Source organism: Pygocentrus nattereri, chromosome 22 (genome assembly GCF_015220715.1).
Source record: "Pygocentrus nattereri isolate fPygNat1 chromosome 22, fPygNat1.pri, whole genome shotgun sequence".
In the NCBI taxonomy this organism is placed as follows: domain Eukaryota; kingdom Metazoa; phylum Chordata; class Actinopteri; order Characiformes; family Serrasalmidae; genus Pygocentrus; species Pygocentrus nattereri.
In genome coordinates this window covers 6411644-6429986 of record NC_051232.1, presented here as the reverse complement: position 1 = coordinate 6429986, position 18343 = coordinate 6411644, and the positions used below count along the sequence as shown (strand labels likewise).

At 39.4% G+C, this 18343-nt stretch overlaps 1 protein-coding gene across 1 annotated transcript in view; it reads right to left on the bottom strand.

Moving 5' to 3' along the window:
• Positions 1-6289, bottom strand: part of mtus1b (microtubule associated tumor suppressor 1b) — an 83217-nt gene extending 76928 nt beyond the window's left edge. The window contains exon 1 of the mRNA XM_037532830.1: positions 6088-6289. The gene's annotated coding sequence lies outside the window, so the exon portion shown is untranslated. The remainder of the gene's footprint in view (positions 1-6087) is intronic.
• Between the last annotated feature and the right edge of the window lie 12054 nt (positions 6290-18343).

Sequence of the window (18343 nt, the reverse complement as noted above, 5' to 3'; positions counted from 1 at the left end):
CAACTCACATTCATTACTCCAACTCATCCAAAGGGGTTCAATAGAGCTTCATCGCTTTAGCTCATCTCAAAGAAGCTCAACAGGCATTCATCACTCCAACTCATCCCAAAGGGGTTCAGTAGTGCTTCATCGGTTTAACTCATCTCAAAGAAGCTCAACAGGCCTTCGTCACTCCAACTCATCCCAAAGGGGTTCAGTAGAGCTTCATCGGTTTAACTCATCTCAAAGAAGCTCAACAGGCATTCATCACTCCAACTCATCCCAAAGGGGTTCAGTAGTGCTTCATCGGTTTAACTCATCTCAAAGAAGCTCAACAGGCCTTCGTCACTCCAACTCATCCCAAAGAGGTTCAGTAGAGCTTCATCGCTTTAACTCATCTCAAAGAAGCTCAACAGGCCTTCGTCACTCCAACTCATCCCAAAGGGGTTCAGTAGAACTTCATCACTTTAACTCATCTCAAAGAAGCTCAACAGGCCTTCGTCAATCCAACTCATCCCAAATGGGTTCAGTAGAGCTTCATCACTTTAACTTATCTCAAAGAAGCTCAACAGGTCTTCATCACTCAAACTCATCCCAAAGGGGTTCAGTAGAGCTTCATCGCTTTAAGTCAACTCAAAGAAGCTCAACAGGCCTTCACCACTCTAACTTAAGGACCAAAGGAGGTCAACTCACATTTATTGCTCCAACTTATCCCCTGCTGTGCCTGATCCACTTAGACCAGCGAAACAAACACTAACACACCACCACCACGTCATTGTGTCACTGAAGTGCTGAGAATGATCCACCATCCAAATAGTACCTGCTCTGTGAGGGTCCATGGGGGTCCTGACCACTGAAGAACAGGGTAACAGAGTATCAGAGAAACAGATGGACTACAGTCTGTAACTGTAGAACTACAGAGTGCAGCTATACAGTAAGTGGAGCTGGTAAAATGGACAGTGAACGTAGAAACGAGGAGGTGGTCAGAATGTAATGTCGGATGGGTGTATAACAAAAACGTACATAGAAAAGGAAAAGATTTTGCAATGTCTAATTTACTATCAGACCTAGCTCTATCTCTCTCAGCCTGCTCTCTCTCCTTCTCTCTCTCGCTCTCTGTTTCTCCCTCCTACCTGCCTCCAGTCTCCTTAGAGACAGCTCCTCTTGCGTAACACGCCGTCATTGTGAAACGGAAAAAGGGACAATAATTCCATTCACAAACTGACAAAGCCAATGCAGATTTGGGGGATTTTTTGAAGGCCACCCCAACTGACCGCAACTTCTGTTTTGCTCCAGTTTTCAAGACTCCCACCCCACCCCCCCAGTTCTTTCCACATTAACCTAAAAAGCGGCCGTCCCTCTGGGACAGAAGTGCACTTTGTGTCCCGGTTGCAGGCGTGTTTGTAAACACACCTGTTCCAGCACTCAGATGGAAACCTCGGGAGTTTGAACATGGCTTGATTACGGTTGCTGAAAACTATGTAGGCCAACTGCAGCACCTCATTATTGGCTTTGTACTGGAGCTACAAGGCTAATTTTGCTAAGAAGTAATGGAAGGTGATACCCAAATTAACATAGTAGGCCTAATGGTGGAGTAGGTGAACTATTTTAGGGTCAATTTTCATTATATTTCTTGAAATATTGTATATCCCGACGCCAATTAGTAAATCCACACGACTGCAAATACCCTGTCCAATCATTTCATTTGGACCTAACGAAATGACTGGACAGGTCTGAAGGAGCAGTCTCCATCACTCAAAGCCTCCTCAACTGACAAGGAAACCTTGGTTTTAGCATTTCTCTCTTTCTTTAATGTTAGCATTTTTTCCATGCTTTCCATTTTTTGTTTTGCTTTAAACTGCCTTCAAACTGGCTTATGTTCATATTTTCCCATTGTCAGATAAATATCAGAACTGAAAACCGTGTAAATCTAGTTTATTTTTGACAAAAAACAACATTGTTTTACCGTGTGCTCCTCTTCGTGCTACTTTCTGTTAGTACAAATGCTATGGATGCTATGGATGCTACGGTTTCCATTCTCTCCCATGCATTTCACATGTTTTAATACCCAAAAACCCAAACTTAACACCCAAACTTGACCACCAGCCGCCACTGGTCAGCTAGAAAATTGGAGCACAAAGCAACCACATCTCCTAGGTAAGGTTAGCTTGTCGACACACATTAGCCTAAAGGTTGACTAGCTAACAAATGTTACCTTCGAGTTTAACCTGAAGTCATTCTGGATTTTACTAATTGATTCTCTTTTAAGGGTTTTTTTGTTGAGCTACACCTCCAACAGAGCAGTAAGACCAGCACAGCATAACAAGTGAAGTGGCTGCTGTTGGAATCAGGCTAACTAGCCCAAGTCTTCTGCTTGGCTTCCAGTTGCTCTGCCGGAAAGCACCAGAGCTTTTTAGCTCAGTGGCGTGTAAAGGAATTCAAAAATCCCATTTAATGCTCTTGTTTTATGCTTGAAGTTAACCGAAAAATGCAGTTCAGCCCAGTAATCCTATCACTTTTCTACAATAGCAGGCTAACGGTAATTATCTTAATCGCACGGGACCTACAGCTTAGCCGTCTTTTGGCTTGAGTCGAAGTGAAAGTGTGATTTAACTCTAAGTTCTTCGCTGCTAAGCAGAGAGTGGAGCCTAGTGCCGGCTGAAGAATAGGTGGTCTGAGGGCAAAGCCTGAAAAACTGAACATACTTACATCCCTGCACCAGCGAATCGAACCACTGCCAACTTGAAGACAAATATGTTCATATCACAACACGAAATGCACTATATAATGCATACATTATATAATACATATATAACATACACTCAAAAAACAGTACCAGTGTCATTACTGTAACACTGTGTTGTTTAAAGACATTTTTACTGTGTTTATGAAAGTCTGGACAGCCAAAACAGCCAACAGTTGCAGAAACACCCAACACCCCACAGCAGAGGTCACTAACAGGTGGACCGTGGTCCGAGTGCGGAACCAGACACTGTCCTATGCAGACCTAGACCTATGACTGATAAACTATAGGGAATTATTTAATTTCAACATGTGGTCCTGTTTTAATCTGTGTAACTTTTCAAGCCTTTATGGTAGCTTCAGTGGCCAGAGATTCAAAAACCAATCACATTTGTTGTAAATATCATGTGTGACGCTACTCAGCCAATCAGATCTGTGCATTACGATGAGCACTGAGACTCCAGTGAGTCACTCAGGGGAGGGATGAGGCGAGAAACAGCAGTCAGAGAAGAAAGTGAGCCAAATTATTTTACATGTTGTTCTCTAAAAAGAGAAAATTGACAATAAATGTTGTTGAAATGTGACTGAACTGTACTTTATTTTATTTGGCATTCAGTTGTTGACTGTATAAGATGTTGATATACCTACTGCTTCAGTAAACAGTATATGGCACTGAGTCATAATGCAAGCCATTATGATGTTCTGGGCCTTTGCTTGAGGATTTTTTCTCTAACTGGACCCTACTGAATTTTAATTAAAGACCCCTGTCCTAGAGCACCAGCTCTGGACGTCTAATGGTTAAACGCATTGATATAAGTTTTGTCTGTTTCACACGTCGGGAGCACACGCCACTCCTGCTATTTTCTCCCGGAGCTGAGCGGTTGCCATAGCGATGGACGATCTGCTTAGTCATTATCTGCCTGGGTGATGCCACAGCACATCAAAAAGAGCCTGATATCAAATCCTAGAAATGCATTTCTTTACCAAATCATTCTAATCCTACCATACACAGTCTACCAGATCACTAGCACCCCTGCCCAACCGCAAAGCTACAGGAGGGAATGAAGGATGCTTCCAGTTTCACAGCATTGCTAAAAATATGCCTCGAGCCTTTTGAAAAGGCACTTTTTTAATAAGCAGTGGCCACTCAGTGACCGTGAGTGACTTTGTAGAGCTATTTAAAAAACAATTCTAATTACTCTGATTAGAGAAGCAAAAATAAATGAATAAATATGGACAGATGCTGCCAGAGATGGACATGTATGATGGATTCTGTATGACATGATGGTCATATAACATATTGGTATAATGGCATAATGGTCAGATACTTAATAATTTGGAGATTGATATACATGCAGTTACTTACATGTATATAGGACCGTGACTATTCACATTCACAATACAAATGGCAGTAAATACGGCTCTTATATTCTCATTAATGATACATTCAATTATTGCAGCTGTTTAAATTTGGGCCTGAGTACAGGTACATTTGATGAAAGTGACCCTATGTTGTTGTGTGATACTTTAGTGATTATAATTTTACAGAAGCCTTCTGTGGTTATATACAAATACACATTTTTAATTTTATTAATAGAAAAAAACAATTTTCTGGAACATAAATACTTCATAATGTACTACTAGTACACTGATTAATGTGTATATGACTCTGATTTCCAAAAAATCTGGGACAATGTATGAAATGCTAATAACAACAGAAAGCAGTGATCAGTAATAACCCCCAATACACTCACCCCCACCCCATACCATATCAGACTATGGATTTTGAACTTTACATTGGTAACAGTCTGGATTATTACTCCATTTTTTTCCATAAGCAGTCTAAAATGACAGTCTTGCATTTGTGGATGCAGTGAAGGACAGTGTTTATTGACAATAGTTTATCAGAATATTCCATCCTTGTTCCATTTTTGCTCTAAAAGGACTTTCATATACATACAATCATAACTGCATCGCCTGTTTAATATTTTATTTTTTTGCCGATTCTACAGTGTTCCTAGTTTTAAATCAGCCCTGTCTCAACTTTTATTGGAACATGATGCAGGTTTCAAATTCAGAATGATTGTATGGTTTAAGAAAACAGCAATAAAACTTGACACATAAAACATGACATTTCTTGTCTTTGTACAATTTTAAAACATTACCATTATTTATATCCTTATGTCTGTACCCTCCAAGCCAGACAGCATGTACCTTAGGCTGGGCAGGCCACCTGGCTATTTTAATGGTAGATTTTTTGAATAAAATAACCTATTATTGTAATACACACTTAAAACAGTAGCCAACTGGAAGATGTTCAAGTGTGTGCCCACTGAATTCCATCATACATTTTTTACAGTTTCCCTTCTTTTATTAAGTACAGGAGAACCTGCCAAAATATCTGCTTATGGTAACTGACTATATGCTTCAGAAGCACTGGATAAAGAGTAGGTTAATCACCAGTGGAGCATCTCTTTAAGATAATTCCCATTTACGTACTTATTTAGCATGTAAGAAGAACTTATATATTCTTATATATCACTTTTTCTTATCAGTAACATTCTGTACAACCAACACATGAGCCAGCAGTTCTAACTGTCCTTGTGAAAAGACACATCAGCATGGGGGTGGTATGGTGCACACATACACACATGCCATCTATCGCTGCTATGGTGACGTGCGAGAGTGTGTAAACTCACACAGAATGTTCAATAGATTCCTCTAGTAACGTCACGGAAGCCCTGGCATGCAGCCAACCGCAGGACGTGCTCCGTGCAGCTGATATATGGATCCCTCCTTGTTACGCAACTTACTGGTGGTCAGTGAATCTGACCATAGTATGCATGACATCCTTTCAAACCCTTAAAACAACTAAACAGCCTGATATTGAACAAATAAACAGCATGTTTTTACTTATTTAGTTATGCACTGTGTATGTAACAGTAGAGACAATTATACTAATTATATACACATGAGGTAAAAAGTATAAGGTCAGTGCTAAGATTTATGTAGTAATTTATAAACTGCAATACTCAATACTGACACAAAACCATAAGAATGTTTGGTAGTGTGCCCACATGGATGCTATATGGAGACTCTACATAATATTACTTAAGCAGAATAATCCCAACAAAAACAACAGGATGCATTGGTGCATTTGTGCTTGGACCCCTAACATTGCCAACACATTTTCCTTAAGCATCAGTGATATTAAGCACAGTGCAGAGGGCAGAATTCAGTATACATACTGCCAGTAAGTCAACACACGAGATATGAAAGATTCATTTTCACCAGGTTCATTTGCATATTGTATATGGAAAAGTTTGCTAGCATGCAGCCCACACTGAGTTAGCAACAGCTACTCACCTAATGGTCCAAATGCTGGAAAATGGGAAAGTGAGAAGTCCGCAACTGGCAAGGATATGAGAGGAGACACGTCACAGGAGCGCATGCACACTCAGGACAGCCCTGGACGAGCCTGTCTCATATGATCCTGTCAGTGTTCTAACGGCTAACGAGTAGGCAGAGCAGTCCAGCCTGAGAGAGAGAGAGGCTGAGACTGAGAGACAGAGAGAGAGAGAGAGGCTGAGACTGAGAGACAGAGAGAGAGAGAGGGGCTGAGGTAGAGAGAGAGAGAGAGAGAGCCCTCCCCCCTGGACTTTAGCTGCAGCCAAATCGTGCCGCAGTAACACCGACCGACCGGTGTGTGTGTGTGTGTGTGTGTGTGTGAGAGAGTGACTTCTCTGAGGCAGCCCTGGAATGTGTTTTTCCCCCCATTACCAAGAACACTTCATGCCAGCACACCCACACATACAGTACTGTGCAAAAGACAGAGACCACCCCTCATTCAATTTCCAGCCAAAAACGACCACAGAATACAAGTTCTTCATTTTTCAGTGCCTGGAAAAAAAACACGTTGAACAGAGAACTCCACAGCCGCCTTAACAACCTAAATATTAGATCAGGTTGTTCAGTGTTCACTGAGTCGCTCTTCACCTTCATTCCAGCTTTTGTTCTTTCCAGGAGGCCCACTTTCAGCTCTGCAAAGAATCTGGAGACACACCTCCAAAGCTCAGTCTTAGAAGCTGGTTGATCATTTTCTGAAGTAATCAAACACATTCAGTGGTGTTGAGGTCTGGACTCTGGGGTGGTCAGTCCATCGTTCAGCTTCTTTGTTTGATGTGTCCGTTTCCTTTTATCAGTGAGGTTCTTCTTGATCAGCTACACCTCCTTTCAGACCCACAGCGCTGAGTGGTCTTCTCACAGTGGAAGGATGGACAGAAACACCTGTGGATGTTTTCAGATCTGAAGCAGCTTGATTTTCTCGTCTCTCTCACAGATGAAAGCTTTAGGTGCTGTTTATCTGATGGTGGTAGTTTTGATGTTTTTTTGACCTCCAGGTTTGGAAGATCTATGTGTGCCCAGCGGTTCTTTACACCATGTACTTGGTTCATGCACAAAGATGCACAAAGTTCAAGGTCTGAAGCTAAGAAGCTTGCTTGTACTGGTGGGTAGTAGTGCTAAGTTCACAGAGCAAAGAAAAGTGTGTGTGTGTGTGTGTGTGTGTGTGTGTGTGTGTGTGTGTGTGCAGGGAGCTCTGGTTAGCTCCCCTGGGCCAAAACCCCTGAAGCAATAAGGGGCCTGCCCTGTTTCATTGCTAGGCAACCAAGGCACCTCAATATAAGATAATAGGAGGCTATGTTAACTCTATGTTAAACCCCATGAGAAAGAGGAGGTAACCTAGTGCGGTGTGTGTAGTTAATATCTCCATCTCTCTGATTCGATTCTGAATAAATCATTTCCTCCTGTACCCAAATCCAATCACCCCAGGTATGCCTGGCGTGTAATGTAGCTAACAAGTAACATCAATTAGTGGTGACTGTTGGAGCCAAGCCTCAAAGTTTTAGGCCCTCCTACAGGCTGATTCAAAAAGATTCAGCCGATTTCAAAATGATTGATTTCATGGTTTAAATGAGCGTAAAGTTCATTATGTACTTGTACAAGGTCTCAGTCTGAACCTCCTCCAGCTGGATGGACATCAACACCACAGTCAAACTCATCCCAGACTGGACTGAGCGTGTCGGGCGTCGCTGCTCTCACGGCTCTTTCAGTGGGATTTCGGAGACCATCCAGTGCTGTTTCACTGCCCATGAAAATCAGTTCTGACGGATTCACTCTTATTGACGCGGAGAACGCAGAACGTTCTGCTCAGGGGTCTCATCTCCTCTCAGACTGAAGGGAGCCAGTCAGAAACTCTATGACCCCCTATTACAGTTGGATTGTGATTGGTTCCTAAACGCCTCACGGTTGAAGAAAAAAAAAAAAAAAGAATGAATCTTTTTGAATCACTCTATAGTTACAGTAACTTTTTCAGTGATGAGTTCTGGCCTAGAGCTGCACAGTGTTTTACATTCCTAACAACTACCTGAAACCTGCTTAGATTATGACTCACAGTCATTAACACGTCTAGAACTTTCGGATCAAGTTTTGTCACAAAATTGGTCCCTCACATTGTGAACCAAAAAGTGTTTGGTTGAATCCTTGGTCGCTTTCTAATTATGCTGGTAGCTGATCTAAAGTGTTAGGCCTTCAGTTCAGCTTCTGAAGTCCTAACCAATGGGAGAGCTCACTTGGTTATGTCTACCTAGATACCACAGAGATAACAGTCCTGATTGGACATTTTGCCTTTGGCAAACAATGACATCAGAGAATTAGTACAACACTTGTAATTAGGCCTTCTCTGAAGACCAAGAGGGTCCTGAGGTTTCCTCACTGCAAATTAGCATGTTGCTAACTGCATGGCTTAATATTCACACCCTTTGCTGAGCTGTTCAAATGAGCAAATGTCCAAGAAGTAAACTTCAAAAATGCCTTTGCTAACTGACTATAGGTGTGGTAAGTGAAAAACTGTGTCAGTTTGTCTTAGTGTCACATCAAGGAACAGCTAAACATCCTAAAATGTGGCAACATCAACGCTTCTGAGCTATTTTTGCTGACTGCTCAGGCAGTCTGGGCTTGATATTACACAATGGTAATGTGGGTTGAAGGTTAGCTTTAAAAGCCAAGATAAAGAGGCCATCAGAAAACCACATTTCATTTCAGTTCCATTTGTTTCAAGGTGGCCAACAGCATACAAGCTAAAGCTTAATGACTCATCTATGCTCCGCCCCCAAATGTGTTCTTTCATAGCAACCGCTGCTAGGTTGGCCAAGCTTTCCTGAACTTTGGGGCAAATCGCATTCAATAATGAGAAACTGTAGAACAGACTCGGTTTATATCACAATACCTACATTTAGAGTCGGTTATTCATTCAGTCTAATGAGAAACTGTAGAACGGACTCGGTTTATATCACAATACCTACATTTAGAGTCGGTTATTCATTCAGCCTAATGAGAAACTGTAGAACAGACTCGGTTTATATCACAATACCTACATTTAGAGTCGGTTATTCATTGAGCCTAATGAGAAACTGTAGAACAGACTCGGTTTATATCACAATACCTACATTTAGAGTCAGTTATTCATTCAGTCTAATGAGAAACTGTAGAACAGACTCGGTTTATATCACAATACCTACATTTAGAGCCGGTTATTCATTCAGCCTAATGAGAAACTGTAGAACAGACTCGGTTTATATCACAATACCTACATTTAGAGTCGGTTATTCATTCAGCCTAATGAGAAACTGTAGAACAGACTCGGTTTATATCACAATACCTACATTTAGAGCCGGTTATTCATTCAGCCTAATGAGAAACTGTAGAACAGACTCGGTTTATATCACAATACCTACATTTTGAGTCGGTTATTCATTCAGCCTAATGAGAAACTGTAGAACAGACTCGGTTTATATCACAATACCTACATTTAGAGCCAGTTATTCATTCAGCCTAATGAGAAACTGTAGAACAGACTCGGTTTATATCACAATACCTACATTTTGAGTCGGTTATTCATTCAGCCTAATGAGAAACTGTAGAACAGACTCGGTTTATATCACAATACCTACATTTAGAGTCGGTTATTCATTCAGCCTAATGAGAAACTGTAGAACGGACTCGGTTTATATCACAATACCTACATTTAGAGTCGGTTATTCATTCAGTCTAATGAGAAACTGTAGAACAGACTCGGTTTATATCACAATACCTACATTTAGAGTCGGTTATTCATTCAGCCTAATGAGAAACTGTAGAACAGACTCGGTTTATATCACAATACCTACATTTAGAGTCGGTTATTCATTCAGTCTAATGAGAAACTGTAGAACAGACTCGGTTTATATCACAATACCTACATTTAGAGCCGGTTATTCATTCAGCCTAATGAGAAACTGTAGAACAGACTCGGTTTATATCACAATACCTACATTTAGAGCCGGTTATTCATTCAGTCTAATGAGAAACTGTAGAACAGACTCGGTTTATATCACAATACCTACATTTAGAGTCGGTTATTCATTCAGCCTAATGAGAAACTGTAGAACAGACTCGGTTTATATCACAATACCTACATTTAGAGCCGGTTATTCATTCAGCCTAATGAGAAACTGTAGAACAGACTCGGTTTATATCACAATACCTACATTTTGAGTCGGTTATTCATTCAGCCTAATGAGAAACTGTAGAACAGACTCGGTTTATATCACAATACCTACATTTTGAGTCGGTTATTCATTCAGCCTAATGAGAAACTGTAGAACAGACTCGGTTTATATCACAATACCTACATTTAGAGTCGGTTATTCATTCAGCCTAATGAGAAACTGTAGAACGGACTCGGTTTATATCACAATACCTACATTTAGAGTCGGTTATTCATTCAGTCTAATGAGAAACTGTAGAACAGACTCGGTTTATATCACAATACCTACATTTAGAGTCGGTTATTCATTCAGTCTAATGAGAAACTGTAGAATGGACTCGGTTTATATCACAATACCTACATTTAGAGCCGGTTATTCATTCAGTCTAATGAGAAACTGTAGAACAGACTCGGTTTATATCACAATACCTACATTTAGAGCCGGTTATTCATTCAGTCTAATGAGAAACTGTAGAACAGACTCGGTTTATATCACAATACCTACATTTAGAGTCGGTTATTCATTCAGCCTAATGAGAAACTGTAGAACAGACTCGGTTTATATCACAATACCTACATTTAGAGCCGGTTATTCATTCAGTCTGGCTCCATTAAATATCATTGTGTTTATATATTTTCTAACAGAATTAACTTTGCTGTTGTAATAGTCATTAACTGAACTGGACCACTGTTAAGTGACAGCTAGTGCTCCTGAAATGTGCTTTGCACCCCTGCAATAGATGAAAAAATACTGCAGACAGCCGACAAAAAGAAAATAGCAGTGTCATAAGCATAAGAGGCCCTATCTGTGTTATATTAATTATAGACTCTCATATCATTAGAAAATGCAGCTGCTTTACTCTGATAGAAAAGCCAAACAGCAGCCTGACACGGAAACTTATCGCAGTCAGATGCCGATGCAAAGTGGCCTGCCATGCACTCAGACAGGATGTGGCAGTTAAAGGGACTGTGAGCTTTACTGACAGGTCTAACTACTGCCCACATGACCAGTTATTACATAAACACACACTAACACAAATACACACAGGCTTCACTTTGGTGCAAAACGTGAAATAAAAAAAAAAATAAATAAATAAATATTTACACATAATTAATACCTCTGAAAGACATTTTACTCACATATGTCTACGAATGTATTATGATGTGCATATTCTTATTACAAAGACATAGATGCATACTACACATATAAGACATCGTTATTACATAGAAACAATTCAATGTGTATAACACACATGAGACATTTTATTACATATAGCGTCTACACATGCATGAAACATATTGAACTTATTACATATAGAAACATATATACATATACATATGGGACACATTGTGATTGATTGTATATATATATATATATATATATATATATATATATAAATGCAGATCCTATATTATTAGTCTATTCCAAAATATTACCATATTAATATAAATATTAATTAATTAATTAATTACTATTAATTAAACTAATATCCTATACTAAAAGAAGAGAAATCTTGCTTATGTCCAGTAGCTTAGTGACCATTCACAGCCGTTCATAGTTTCACTGTCACCCTATTTAGAAATGACACAAGAGGCAGTCATGGAAAACTAAGAAGTACCTTATGTAATATTATTTATAAGAATGCCACTGAAGCACATCTCTCTCTCTCTCTCTCTCTCTCTCTCTCTCTCTCTCTGTCCCTCTACCTACCTTTCTCTCTACACCCCTCTCTCTCTACCTCTCTCTCTCTACCTCTCTCTCTCTCTCTCTCTCTCTCTCTCCCTCCCCTTATCTGATGATATATATATATATATAATTACATGAACTCCACTATTGCATTGCACATTATATATCATATATTGCACACATATATCCCATCAACACTGTTATTACATCATATATTGCACACATATATCCCATCAACACTGTTATTACATCATATATTACACCTATCCCATCAACACTGTTATTACATCATATATTGCACACATATATCCCATCAACACTGTTATTACATCATATATTGCACACATATATCCCATCAACACTGTTATTACATCATATATTACACACGTATATCCCATCAACACTGTTATTACATCATGTATTACACCTATCCCATCAACACTGTTATTACATCATATATTACACCTATCCCATCAACACTGTTATTACATCATGTATTACACCTATCCCATCAACACTGTTATTACATCATATATTATGCCTATCCCATCAACACTGTTATTACATCATATATTATGCCTATCCCATCAACACTGTTATTACATCATGTATTACACATGCCTATCCCATCAACACTGTTATTACATCATATATTACACACGTATATCCCATCAACACTGTTATTGCATCATATATTACACACGTATATCCCATCAACACTGTTATTACATCATGTATTACACCTATCCCATCAACACTGTTATTACATCATATATTACACCTATCCCATCAACACTGTTATTACATCATATATTACACACGTATATCCCATCAACACTGTTATTGCATCATATATTACACACGTATATCCCATCAACACTGTTATTACATCATATATTACACCTATCCCATCAACACTGTTATTACATCATATATTACACCTATCCCATCAACACTGTTATTACATCATATATTATGCCTATCCCATCAACACTGTTATTACATCATGTATTACACATGTATATCCCATCAACACTGTTATTACATCATATATTACACATATTTCACATGAACAGTTATAGTATCGTCTATTCAATAGATGTAGATTTGTGCCACTACTCCACAGCTGTCCACTCACGCTCAGACACACATAAACACATCACACTAACAGTGAGCGACTGATAAAGCAGAGTTAGTGTCACCAATATCGCTGCTCTGGGTCAAACGGTCAACAGATCAAAGTCTGATTGCATAGCAAAGCGATTGTGTAAGCTCCGATCTCAGATCAGGGTCAGCAGGTAAAGTAAGTTCCATTGACTTCTCACACTTCTGCATACAATGGCATTATTCTGGTTACGAATACAGAGCGCGATGCTTGGCACACTGTTTTACGGTAGATTAGAAAGGGCTTTGGCCTAAAATTCATTCATGGTGGGGGGGATACATGCAAGATGTTGTGAAGCAAAATAGTCCACAAAGAAAAAATATTTTTTTCCAGATTTCCCTCTATTTTATCATCTATTTATATATATTATATATATTATATAATACTATTTATATATATTATATTATAACATATATATATATATATATATATATAATTGCAATTAATGTTGACATATTTTCAGTTTGTAAATCAAAGAATCCCCCCCCATTTTTTAAGTGCACACACACACACACACACACACACACACACACACACACACACACACACACACACAAATACACACAATGTCTGTGGCTTCTCTTGTGTGTGTGTGTGTGTGTGTGTGTGTGTGTGTGTGTGGTATAAATAACTTGTTGGATAGTTAAAGGCCATACAAGGACAGACCTCTCTCAGAGCTGACCCTGTGTGTGTGTAGTCTTTATTCAGTGCTGTAGGGGTTTAAACACAGTGTATGGTCTGACAGGAACTCAGAAGTATGTACACCCCTGTGTTCGGACCACCCGTAGGCAGGTTTTAGAGCCCTGTAGGGTGGCGCATTACCCAGGCCCTGAAACAGTGTGTGTGTGTATTAGAGGAACCATAAATCCCCCTTTTCCAACATTTGCCTTCTTTTTGGGGCCTAAAACTGTGTCCAGCCAAGACTTCAAAACTGCCTAAAATGTCCAGACTTCCTTTGCTTTTCATTTGCTTTCTACATTTTTTGTCAGTCTCCTGCCCACAGTGTCCGCTTTTTCTGAAAACCAGAATATGCTTCACCCTACTGTACCCGCGATTTTGAGACCTGACCTGACCGTGACTTTGTGGTAAACAACATTCATGTCGATTATTAAAGTAGATACTCAGTAAATGTAATTAGTTCCTGTACTTTAGTATTTTTGGTGTATCTGTACTGAATTTTCTCCGTTCTGGGCGACTTTTTCCTTTCACTCCACTACATTTCAGAGTCTAATATCCGACTTTTTCCTCCTACATTTTGAGAAATCTGTCGTTCCTTTTGGTTTCTGTGTGTATAAAAACGTAACATGTCAAAATGAAAGAAGCGCAAAGCCAGAGCACCAATCAGGGCCCAGCGGTCACTTTGTTTAGAGCTGGTTTTGACCTGTTGGTCATACCGACCCAGTGCAGCACGCGGTTCAACGTCAGCGCAGCAGCGTAAAACTTTGGGAGAGTCTGTTCAACATAAATGATGAACTAACCTAACTTTGTGTAAATAGAGCTCAATATAGAAATATGTCCACATATGCAGTCGAGACTGACGCGGCTTTTTTCTGAATTTCTACAAACACCATTTCATTTTATAGTAAATTAGTTTGGGCTGGTTTATGTTTATGAACAGACGCCTACAGATCAACATAGTAAAGGAGCTCATCTGTGATCCTGAGTTTAAAGCCAGTTTTTATTCAACTTAAACTTGGAACTAAGTTGTAAAGAAATCTGAAACTGAAACTTTGCTTGTGTGTAAAAGTGATTTCAGAGCCACTCGGTTCTCCCTGATGGAAACTGTTTACCTTCAGTGTTTTGTGCTTCTGATCATTTTAATAGACGTCAGCGTCACTAATTAATGACGTTCTATTAAAAGACTGGTTTACCAAGAGAGACGCTGGAGGACTTTCACCTGAAATGAGTTCATGAAGCCAGTCTGGTTATAAAAATGATAACAGGACCAGATCAGAGCCAGAATTACTCTTTTAGTACTTTTACTTTATACTTAAGTACATTTGAAGGGAAATACTTTAGTACTTTTACTCAAGTGGAGGTCTAAAGGGAGGAACTTCTACTTTTACTGGAGTGATATTTACCTTGAGTCTCTCTACTTTAACTCAGGTACATGCTTCGAGTACTTTATCCTCCTCTGGTTGTTGGGAAGAATTTTAACATTCATTTTAACATAACTATAATATATAAGCTCACTTAAACTCATTAGCACTTATCTGACTTTTGGCATATCTAGATTGTTTCCAGACTCATATCTGATCAAATTTACTAATCAGATCCAAACTATAATTGGATTTTTACAGATTCGCTAAACCAGATCACTCAAATCAGATTTCAAAGAGCCTTTAGCGTAACGTGACCAGTAATGACGACGTGTGAAGGAAGTGCTGGGATTCACGAGTACTGGTGGGGTCTGGACACACAAATCCAATCTGATCACCAGCAAACATCAGTGCAGACAGTCATCTTCAAAAGATCAAAGATCTCATATGAAATCAGACTGCTTTGATTGGTTTTGCTGCTGAGCTGGAAAGTCGAAAGCTATGGAATTTGAAGAGGGAAGAGGTTTCGTTTCAGTGTAAGCATCCAGAACTCATTCGAAAACTGGTGGGGCATTGCGCCAACAGTGGTGGGTCAAATGCCCTGATATTACACCGTAATAGTGTGTGTGTGTATGTGTGTGTGTGTGTGTGTGTGTGTGTGTGTGTGTGTGTGTGTGTGTGTGTTAACAGTCCTCATGGAAATTCAGGAGGCCAGAAACTTTACCATATCTTTCTGCAAACGACTCTTTGCTTGGACTCAACAAATACACAAACAATCACTCTACAGACCATTAAGGACATTAGTGTTAGTGACCTGGCCAACGGCTAGCTGACCATACCGTTTTTAGACCAGCTCAGGAGCCCTGATTTAACCCCATCTTCATCTTAAATATGGGCCTAAACTGCACTGCCAGGTACGTCTAATGTAAGATCAGCCTCCATGCAGTATTACACAGTAAGTGCTGCTCAGGCTGTGCTTAGCTTTCTTCTCTACATAGAAAAAAGCAGAAATCAGTGGACTGATACTGAGTGGAATAATATCGACTCTTGCTGTGAAATGCTGCCCGCAAGAAATCAACGGTAAAAGCTGTTCTGTACTTACTCTATATCAAATATTTATACATTGTCAAACTATCGTTTTACAGCTTTTATCTTTTATTCATTTATTTATTTGATTTTTATTTTCTTATATTATCTTTATTTTAATAATTACATGTTTTATGTATTCTTATTTTGTCTTATCCATCCATCCATCCATCCATCCATCCATTTTCCAAGCCGCTTTAAGTTACTATATTTTAATATATTTTCATTTTAAGCGTTTATTTATTTATTATTTACTACTATGATTATTATTACTTTAGCATTTGTTATGTTTTTACTGTTTAACTTCTCAAGCCCTGCTCTCCATATTGGCTCAGTTGCATTGTAAATGAGGGTCTCCCTCAATGTACTCAGAGTTGAAATAAAGGTTGATTATATATATATATATAGCTACTGTCAGAAGAACACCTTGTATCTCCATTTTTGTCATTTTTGACAGAATTTGAAAATACCTTTTGCTCTTTATATTGTATGCACTATAAATAAATTTGCATATAAGAATATATTACTTTTGTTTTAGATTCAACAACTTGTAAAATGAAGACTTAAATATTCAAGATGCTAAATGAAATGTAACTTGTTTTATATTAAGTATGTCAAGTGTTTCGGGAGCAACAAGAATTTTTTAGCAATAAGCACATATAGAATAACCGTTTACAGTCTAAGCCGAAATGTGGAACAAACTGTTCAGTTGGAACCGAAATGCTCAGTGGAAAAAATAGACTTTATACAAATAAGCATCCTAACAGCCATGAACGGCACAGCGTTTAAACCTTTTCCCACAGCTTCAGCTTCAATTACTCGGCTACAGATTGTCTGCAGGAACAACACTCCACATCACTTTAACGGTAATGGGCGGGGCTTAACTGTTGGCTGGATGGGCAGGTGTATGGAAATACGCTCATGGCTGTGATATTAATCTGATGGATAACTCGGAACCCACATTCCAAGTAATCTCTCAAAGATGAAAGCTTTAAGTGTTGCTTACCTGATGGTGGTAGTTTTGGTGCCTACCAGCTCTTCCAGGTGGTTGTTAGGAGTCTTGTTTTCTCCATAGCTTTTAATCAGTTCAGCAATCTCCCCAGAAAGATCTCCTGAAAATCAAAGTACTCGAAGAAAAGGTGACTTTTACATCATATACTGTAACATCATTACCGGAATCGAGTGTAACGTGACCCCCACGCTCCCCCCACGTTCCTCTCATTCCTCTAAATTTGTCACATTGCCTTTCCTCCTGTGTGCTTAGCTGTAAAATAAAACCCTACCTAGCTACACGAAAGGTGATGCCACCCAGTATCAGATGGCAGCCTAAGAGGCTGAAGCTCTTACATAATCACAGAGCAGAAACTGCACAAGACATCAAATGCGGCGTTCAAAATTGTCCTGAAAGCTAAGAGAGCTGGGTTTTGCGTGTAATCTGAGATGCGCATTGAGCAAACTAACTTGTCGACATTCGCTACAATCCATCTGATCAAGCAAGTTCTCGTACATACAGTCACAGTAAAAGGCCTGACTACACACTGGGCCTCCATCCAGACCATAATTACTGAGCTAGATGTGCACAGGCCTCATTCAACGGGACTTTACTGTATGTAGCATTTTGATTGCACTACAGACTTCAGATGCAAGTATTACCCATTTCATTAATGGGACAACTTAAACCTAATTAAACAAACCCTTTTTATCCTTACCTTAACCCTTAGGAGCCGGAGACTGCAATTTGATAGGTCCCTTCTAGTCTTCATAACTTCAGAACAGTTTAAACTACAGACACGATCCACATATCAGGACATTCAGCAGACCCGCCCCTAACTACTTAGTGTGACATCATCGAGCTGTGACGTCAGCTTCAGTGAGTAATTTGGCTCAGAACATCACCTAAAATCCTAATATTATTGCTCTGCTGTTTGTCCTTCATATTCCAACATAGGGTTAAAAACAGCGACATGATTCATAATCAGATCACTAATCAGACTCTGACCCACCACCCAGAGTGATTTCATCCACCTGTGACCGTCCATCAGCCAGAGATGCAGGTCCAA